Raw genomic sequence first — 8,968 nt, 5'->3', positions numbered from 1 at the left:
AGCAACATGGACGGGACTGGAAGAGATTATGCTGAGTGAAATAAGTCAAGCAGAGAGAGTCAATTATCATATGGTTTCACTTATTTGTGGAGCATAACAAAAAGCATGGAGGACATGGGGAGTTAGAGAGAAGGGGGTTGGGGTAAATTGGAAGGGGAGGTGAATCATGAGAGACTATGGACTCTGAAAAACAATCTGAGGGGTTTGAAGTGGCGGGGGGGTTGGGAGGTCAGGGTACCAGGTGGTGGGTACTATAGAGGGCACGGATTGCATGGAGCACTGGGTGTGGTGAAAAAATAATGATACTGTTATGCTGAAAATAAATAAATGAAAAAAAAAGAATAAAGGCAGGAAAACCAAAAAAAAATTACTAAAATATATGAACACACATAAAAATAAAATCCATTTAAAGTATCCACTGCAAATTTTAAACTATTATTCAGAATGTTTATATTTTAAAATATAGACTGTTACGTAAAGTCTCAGAGAAGTCATTTTCATAGAAGGAAATCAGAACCATTGCAGACTGCTACAAATTACTGTAGAATAAATATCTGGGTATTTCAGCCAACATACAGTTCTTGACTGTAAGCTACCAATAACCTTTTTTTTTTTAATCCTCTGAAATCCTCACTAAAAATTGTGAGTAAAAAGTTACTAATCCTCAAATGGAAAAATGTTAGTGGAAAGTTTATGATTCATGAGCATAGCAAATACTTAGGCATATTCTTTTCTGGAGAAGAATAAAATAGGGACTTCACCATAATAAAGTCTGCATCAATTCAAGAAATCGTATCAAGCAAATAGGGAAAAGAGAAATTAAATAACTTTTTTTTCTCATTTAATCCTTAGCTTCCCCTTCTCTGGCATCTTACCAATGCATGTATTTAAAAAGAAAGAAAAAAAGAAAAGAAAAAAGAAAAAGAAAAGGTTCACAAGACCTTAGGTATTCACAGCTCAGTGCTATATACAAGTCTGAGAAAGACTGGCTTTTGGAACATGATTTATGACCATCAAAAGGAGTTATTTTAATCAAGGCTGTGGACAAGGTTAAATGTGATTAACCCATTAATGATTTAAAAGAAAAACTATTCCTTCAAGAATAAAATATAAAAAGTATACAGTTTTTAAGTTCTGATAATTTAAAGGAAAAATTATAATATATGCAAATATAAGAAATACTTATAGATCAGACACCTTTGTAACTACTCACATTATTTAAGCCATAGAGTCATGAACAGAATAAAAATGAAAATGAAGAGCACTCTGGCGCCAACCAAGGACCAGAGCAGGGAAAGAAAGTGCCATTCTGCAAACCTATGCCTTCTAAAAAATGGCTTACACAATGTTCTCAAAGCTCATGATCTAAAGGAATCCTGATATAAAGAAGAAAATTTATGTCGGACATATGGGCATCCATTGGCTTGCTTTTACAGATATAGTCTACCCTTCCATAGCCAGTGAAAACAAGCAGTACAGGGAACCACAGTAAGGACTAGAAACTTCAGAGTTAGGAGAGAGGAGTAATGACCCTATTGTCTTTGTTTCTCCAAAGGGTTTCAAGAATACTCTCAGTTTCAGGTAGAAAAACCTATGTCTCCAGAAGAAATACTGGAACAGAAAATTTAAAGGAAACAGATATTCTTGAACAGTACAGTTTTCCTTTTGTCCTCTGGGAAATAGTCTCAGTAAGAGTCGTAAAGACCTCGGGGCACCTCAGTGGCTCATTTGATGGGGCATCGTCCTTTGGTTTTGGTTCTGATTCCAGGGTCCTGACATGGAGCCCTGTGTGCTCCCTGCTCAGCGGGGTGTCTGCTTCTCCCTCTCCCTCTGCCTGTCCCATGCTCATGCTTTCACTCGCTATCTCTCAGGTAAATAAAATCTTGATCTCAAAAAAAAAAAAAAAAAAAAGAGTTGGAAGGACCTGCTAATATAAAGTTGAAATAGTAATGGAAACAGACCCCCTGCATTTTACCTGTCTCTCTCACATCACCGCATGCTCAAAAACTGCAATGTGCAATTAACACTTGTTGAATGCTTTTGTATTTGTTTAATGAATCCAAAATGGCCTTTCCCTAAGTATTATATTTCATATATTAACTTTGATTTTCAAGCCAAAATTGTTGTGTGTAAATAAAAAAGATCTTTGACAAACTCCACAGGCACTGAAGCAGTGTGATTATTCAATGAGATTCAGAGACTGTACTCAAGAGACGCCAAATAAACTGGCAAGAAGTAATTTGGGATAGAGAAAAGATGACCGTGTAGGAATGAGGTTTTCTGTGATAGTAGTACAGACAGTAAAGGTGGAGTCAGGATCAAGAGATTACAGTGTCAGCAGGTGGGGGGCTTAAGGGGGAGGGTGTGCGGGCGGCGGATTTCAGAAACTATGGAATAGGGAGCAAGAGTCAGTAGGGATGACAATCACAAGATCATCAAGAGTAGAAGACCCTGGACCCAGGTGTAGGTCCCTGGGTTAGAAGTGGCCAGAGTTCTAAGGTCAGTAGAGGTAAAATTCACACATTCAGTGGATTAAGGCTCTCAGAGTCACTGAAAGTGGGAACATGGAAACACAGGAACTCGAGGTCACCATATCACTTGATTTAAGGGACTTTCGGAGTAAGTTAAGGAAGACAGCCCAAGTGTAATGGGAAAGGAGTCACAGGGCCTATAGTAATGGGGCTGGGAGAGTGAAGGATTCTTTTTTTTTTTTTTTTTTTTCCAGAGAGAGAGAACAGAAGCAGGGGAAGCAGCAGGGAGAGAGAGAATAAGGTTTCCCGCTGAGCAAGTGGCCTAACATGGGACTGGATCCCAGGACCCTGGGACCATGACCCGAGTCAAAGGCAGTTGCTTGATCAACTGAGCCACCCAGGCATCCCGAGAGTGATGGATTCTAAGGCAAGATCAAAACACATGAATAAGATGTGAACTATTTTGTTTTTAAGATTTTATTTATTTTTGAACAGAGAGAGAGGTAGCCAGAGAGGGAACACAAGCACAGGGGGTGGGAGAGGGAGAAGCAGGCTTCCCTCAGAGCAGGGAGCCCAATGTGGGACTCGATATCTGGACTCTGGGATCATGACCTGAGCTGAAATCAGGAGGTGGATGCTCCACCGACTGAGCCGCCCAGGCAACCCTAAAGGAAAGGTAACGGAATAAATTAGTAGGCTTAAGTAAAGTTTTGAGAGTTAAGGAGTGCCAGCTTGCACATGTACTTAATGCAAACTCAGAGGTCAGACTGCTTGGTCTCACACCATTGCCTAACTATATGACCATGAATGAGTTCCTCAACCTGTCTTTGCTTTATTTTCTTCATCTATAAAATGGTGCCAGCTCACAGAGCGATGAGGACTACCTCAGATAACACATATGCCTCATACAGAGTACATGATTCAATAATGTTAGGTGGTAGTAGTAGCAGCAGCAGCAACAAAAGTCATGTTAATAGAACTGCAGTAATTATGAACATTATTATCATTGCTATTACACTGAAATGTAGTTACACCTGCACCCTGTTTTTAACTGTAAGTTCCTGAAGAAGACACTTCATGTTTTGCTCATTTCCATATATTCAGTATCTAGAATGGTATTTACCCCAGTAGAGGTGATGATAATGCCTCTTAAATGCAATGGAGAAGTTTACTAGATATTGCAGGTGAAGGTGATGACAGGTGGAAGGAAAAGAAACAAAGATGGTTCTAATATTTCAAACAGTAATAATGCAGCTAAATTAACTAAATAAAGGTCACCAATGGCCTCGATTTTGCTAAATCCATTTTTTTTTTACTCTCAAACTTCCTATTTAGCTTACCAACAAAATCTTATCACTCTCTCAACCTGAAACACTCTGTTCACTTGGATTTGAGAATATTACACTCTTGCTTTTCCTCTTCTGCTCACTCCATTTTACTGGTTCCTTTACTACCATTAAAATGCTCGATGCCAGCACACCCCAAGGGCTCAATCTTTGGTCTTCCTTCTATATCTAGACTCTCTCTCCCTCTTAATGTGTCACCTGTCCCCAAGGCATTAAATAACACAAATACACTGAAAACTCCTAATATCTATGGCTAACCCACACCTCTCTCCAAATGTCAAACTGCTGCATACTCAACAGGAGGTCTTAAAGACATCTCAAGCTTAACATGCTCAAACCTGAGTTCTCATTATGCCCTCACTCAAAACCTGCTCTGCCCACAGCCTTCCTCAACTCATTTAAAGGGGAGAAGGGAGTTGGGGTAAATTGGAAGGGGAGGTGAATCATGAGAGATTATGGACTCTGAAAAACAATCTGAGGGGTTTGAAGTGGTGGGGGGGGGTGGGAGGTTGGGGTACCAGGTGGTGGGTATTATAGAGGGCACGGATTGCATGGAGTACTGGGTGTGGTGAAAAAATAATGAATACTGTTTTTCTGAAAATAAATTAATTAATTTAAATAAAGAATAAATAAATAAAGAGAAATTGTGTCAATCCCCTAGGCCAGAAAATACTCTAAGTCATGCATGATTCCTCTCACCACTCTCATTCATTGGTAAATCCTGTGGAATCTACTTTTAAAATATACTCAGATCCAATCAGTTACCACCACACCTCCAAAGGCACTGAGGCTCAATAGCCTCCTAATTGATCACCACATATATAGCCTATTCTCACAAAGGCAGTCAGAAAGCTTTCTTAAAAATTTACGCTAGATCTGTGAAGTGTGTAAACCTGGTGATTCACAGACATGTACCCCTGGGGATAAAAATATATGTTTATAAAAAATAAAAAATTATATAGGTAGCATTAAAAAAAAAAATTATGCTAGATCGTTTCAATCTTTTGCTCAAAACCCTGAAATAGCTCCATTCCTTTCAGTGTGAAAGTCGCAAAGTCATCAAGAGTCATCAAAGTCACCAAGTCACAAGCCTTTGTGAGGTGTCCCCTAGTTACCGTTCTGATCTACTCTCCTACTTCTATCCCCCTTGGTCACTCATTCCAACCGTACCGTTTACTGTTCCTCAAACATTCGTTGTTGTCCCTTCTTCAGGACCTTGGCTGTAGCTCTTACCTCTACCTGGGGTAATATTCTTCCCCAGATATCCCTTATACTCCCAAATACTTCTAAGTCTTTCTTTGTTGATACTTTATTTTATGAATGAGACTTTTCCCAGACTGCCTACTTGATAATGCAGTCTGCACCCCTACTCACCTCTGCTGTCCAGGTCCTTACATATGACTGCTTCTTTGTTTCCAAACTTATCCTTTTCTGGATTCTATCATATACTCCTTTACTATTTTATTGTTTATTGTCTAGAATATAAAGTCCATAAGAGCAAAACTTCTCTTTTGCTCACTATGCTATCCCTGACACCGCACACACCATATACCTAGATTAGTATAGGTACACAGTAAATATTGCTGAATGAATAAATGAGAGAACGTCTATTTATAAATGAACAGGTTTTTTTTTTTTTTTTCGTTTGAATTTAGATTACTCTTTGGGGCTCCCTGCTTTCAACCTAAAGAACTTCCTTTGTCATTTCTTATAAGGTGTGTCTGCTAGCAATAGTGTCTCAGTGTTTGCTTACCTGGAAATGCACTTTGCCTTCATTTATTTAAAGACAGTTTTTCTGGATATAAGATTCTTGATCAACACCTTTTCCTCTTCTAGCACTTTGAACATACCATCCCACTACTTTCTGGCCTTCACTGGTTCTGGTTAAGAAGTTGGCTGCTGGGGCGCCTGGGTGGCTCAGTGGGTTAAAGCCTCTGCTTCTGCTCAGGTCATGATCCCAGAGTCCTGGGATCAAGCCCCCCATCAGGCTCTCTGCTCGGCAGGGAGCCTGCTTCCTCCTCTCTCTCTCTCTCTATCTGCCTACTTGTGATCTCTATCTGTCAAATAAATAAATTTTTTAAAAAAAAGAAGTTGGCTGCTAATCTTATTCGAGTTCCCTTGTATACTTTCCATTTATTCTACATAGAATCTTTTAGTTCTTGGATGTGTAGATAAATGCTTATGAATAAATTAGGAAAGTTTTCAAATTTATTTATGAGCATATTCCTTCAAATTTTTTTCTGCTCCTCTTTCCTCCTGGTAACACCATTACTTAAATGTTGTTATCTTTAATGTGTCCCACGTATTCCTGATGTTCTGGTCACATTTCTTCATTCTTCATCTGTTCTCAGATTATGCATCATTGGATTATCTATATCCATTTACCTTCAAGTTTGCTCATTACTTCTTTTGCCATTCAAATCTACTCTTGAGCTCCTTCATTGTATTTTTCATTTCAGCTATGTTATCCCTTATTGACAGGGGATATACTCCGACCCCACAGTGGATGCCTGACGCCACAGATAGTACCAAATGCCAATACATACTCTGTTTTCTCCTATACATACATGCCTACAGTAGAGTCCAACTTATAAGTTAGGCACAGTAGGAAATTACCAACAATAATTAATAATGAAATAGAACAATTACAACTATATACTATAATAAATGTTCTGTGAATGTGCTCTTTCTCTCTCTAAAAATATCTTATTTTACTGTACGCACCCCCTTCTTCTTATGATGATGTGAGATGACAAAATGCCGGTGGTGAGATGAAGCGAGGTGAATGACACAGACACTGTGATGTACCATTACCCTACTACTGACATTCTTTTGATATGTCAGAAAGCATATCCTCTGCCTGCAGAACATGGTTGGTTACAGGTAACTGAAACCACAGAAAACAAATCGCAGATAAGGGGAAGATTACTCTAGCATACTTTTTAACTCTAGAATTGCCATGTTTTTTAATAACTTCACTTTACTGATATTCATCATTTGATGTGACACTGTCATCATACTTTATTTCTCTAATCCTGATTTTCTTTAGTTCTTTGAACATTTTGTAATGGCTGCTTTGAGGTTTTCTGCTCTAATTCTAATATCTCATCACTCTCACAGGCAGTTTCTATTGCCTGCTTTTTTCCTGATGTATGAGTCATACTTTCCTGCCTTTTTGAACATCTTGTAATTTGTTGTTGCAAACTGGACATTTTCAATAATACATGACAGCAACTGTGGCTACTGGTCCCCTTTATGGGTCTTGTGATTATCTGCTTATGCTTGGTGACTGGCTGGACTGTTTTCTCAAAGTCTCTACGCTCCTCCCCCAACTCTGCCCTCGTGCAGTGGAACTCCTCTGATGTTCTTCCTCAGAGAATGCAGCCATGGACACAAATAGTTGCCCTGGGTTGACTGACTTTAGCAGGGCTCTATGTGTCTCTTCCTCTGATCCATTAAGGTTTCCACCTCCTTCAGTAGAACATCCAACTGGGCTCCACTAACTCCTATGAGACTGCTCCATTATTTTCAGTAGTACCCTGGGCCACAAGTTGCTTCATAGATTGGTCCAATAAATTGTGTGCAGGATTAGTTTTTAAGGCCAATCTTTAAGGGTTTTTCTGACCCCAGGATGAGTCTTCCTAATGGTCTCTTTCCCTGATTCTGCCTGGCAAATTACCTGGCCTCTGGTATATGTTGTTGTCATAGAGTTATCAGCCTTCCCTTATTTGCTTACTACAAAAAACTCCATTATTTTATCAAGAGCGCCCTTGGGATTTTCACTTCCCCTACATTCTTTCAAATAAAATCAGTTCTTTAGGGGAGAGCTTCAGGGTTCTCTGTTCTTATGAACTGCCTTTTCACTAGGAAAAATCTCTGAGCCACTTACAGGCACTGAGCGAGAGCCTCGGCCTCTAGATTTCTTGGCTTGCCTTTCATGATGCTGAGTATTTGCCCTACAAGTGAGCTGAAGCAATGAAGACTGTGGCCCCAATATTTTCATCCTGCCATCCCAGTAGTAGGAATTCACACCTATGTGTGGGGTCCATGGAAGAAAGGAGCCCCAATTCCTCAGGAGCACTCTCTTGCAAATTAGGCACTACAACCTCATAATTGGAAGGGATAAGAAATGCTGACCACCTGCCCCTCTAGGTAAAATAGCCCAACCCTTCACTGGGAGCTGACTGAAGAGAGAGCCCCATCTTCTTATCCACGGTGGAAGGAAGGAACTGATCATGGATCATGACATAGACTCCTTTGCTGTTCTTACCAATTTTAATAGATTTTCCTGAATAAATAACACCTCATTTGCTGTAAGGCATTAACAATTTCTGAAAACTTTCATTGGTTGATTTTTTCTTTCTTTTGAAGACTCTATTTATTTATTTGATAGGGAAAGAGTGAGCGTGCACAAGCAGGGGATGGAGCAAGGGAGAGGGAGAAGCAGGCTACCCGCTCAGCTGGGATCCTGATGTGGGGCTCCATCTCAGGGGCCCAGGATCTGGACCTGATGCAAAGACAGACACTTAACAGACTGAGACACCTAAGTGTCCCCAACGGTTGATGTTTTAAATAATTTTTGCCAGTCATGCTCTTTCCCTGAGGAATGGATCCATGAAGCTCCTCACACTGCCATTTCAGAAGTAAAACTCCTCAAACACAAGAAGCAACCGCTTTGGCCTCATATATAGCAACCTCTTACTAGACAAGTCTCTGGAGGAATGGAATAGAAAAGCAAGAATGAACTATTGGAACTTCATCAAGATAAAAAGCTTCCGCACAGCAAATGGAACAGTCACCAAATCTAAAAGGCAGCCTGTGGAATGGGAGAAGATATTTGCAAATGACATATCTGATAAAGACTGAGTATCCAAAAGCTGTAAAGAACTGATCAAACACCCAGAAAACAAATAATCCAGTTAAGAAATGGGCAGAACGCATGAATAGACATTTTTCCAAAGACAACATCCAGATGGCTAACAGGCACATGAAAAGATGTTCAACATCACTCATCATCAGGGAAATACAAACCAAAATTACAATAAGCTATCACCTCATACCTGTCAGAATGGCTACAACAAAGATCTCAATGAACAACAAGTGCTGGTGAGGATGTGCAGAACGAGGAACCCGTCCTGCACTGTTGAGAAG

The sequence above is a fragment of the Mustela putorius genome, unplaced genomic scaffold (genome assembly GCF_011764305.1).
Source record: "Mustela putorius furo isolate JIRA1106 unplaced genomic scaffold, ASM1176430v1.1 tig00000238_pilon_pilon_pilon, whole genome shotgun sequence".
Taxonomy (NCBI): domain Eukaryota; kingdom Metazoa; phylum Chordata; class Mammalia; order Carnivora; family Mustelidae; genus Mustela; species Mustela putorius.
The sequence above is the reverse complement of the archived record's forward strand: the minus strand, read 5'-3'. Positions refer to the sequence as shown.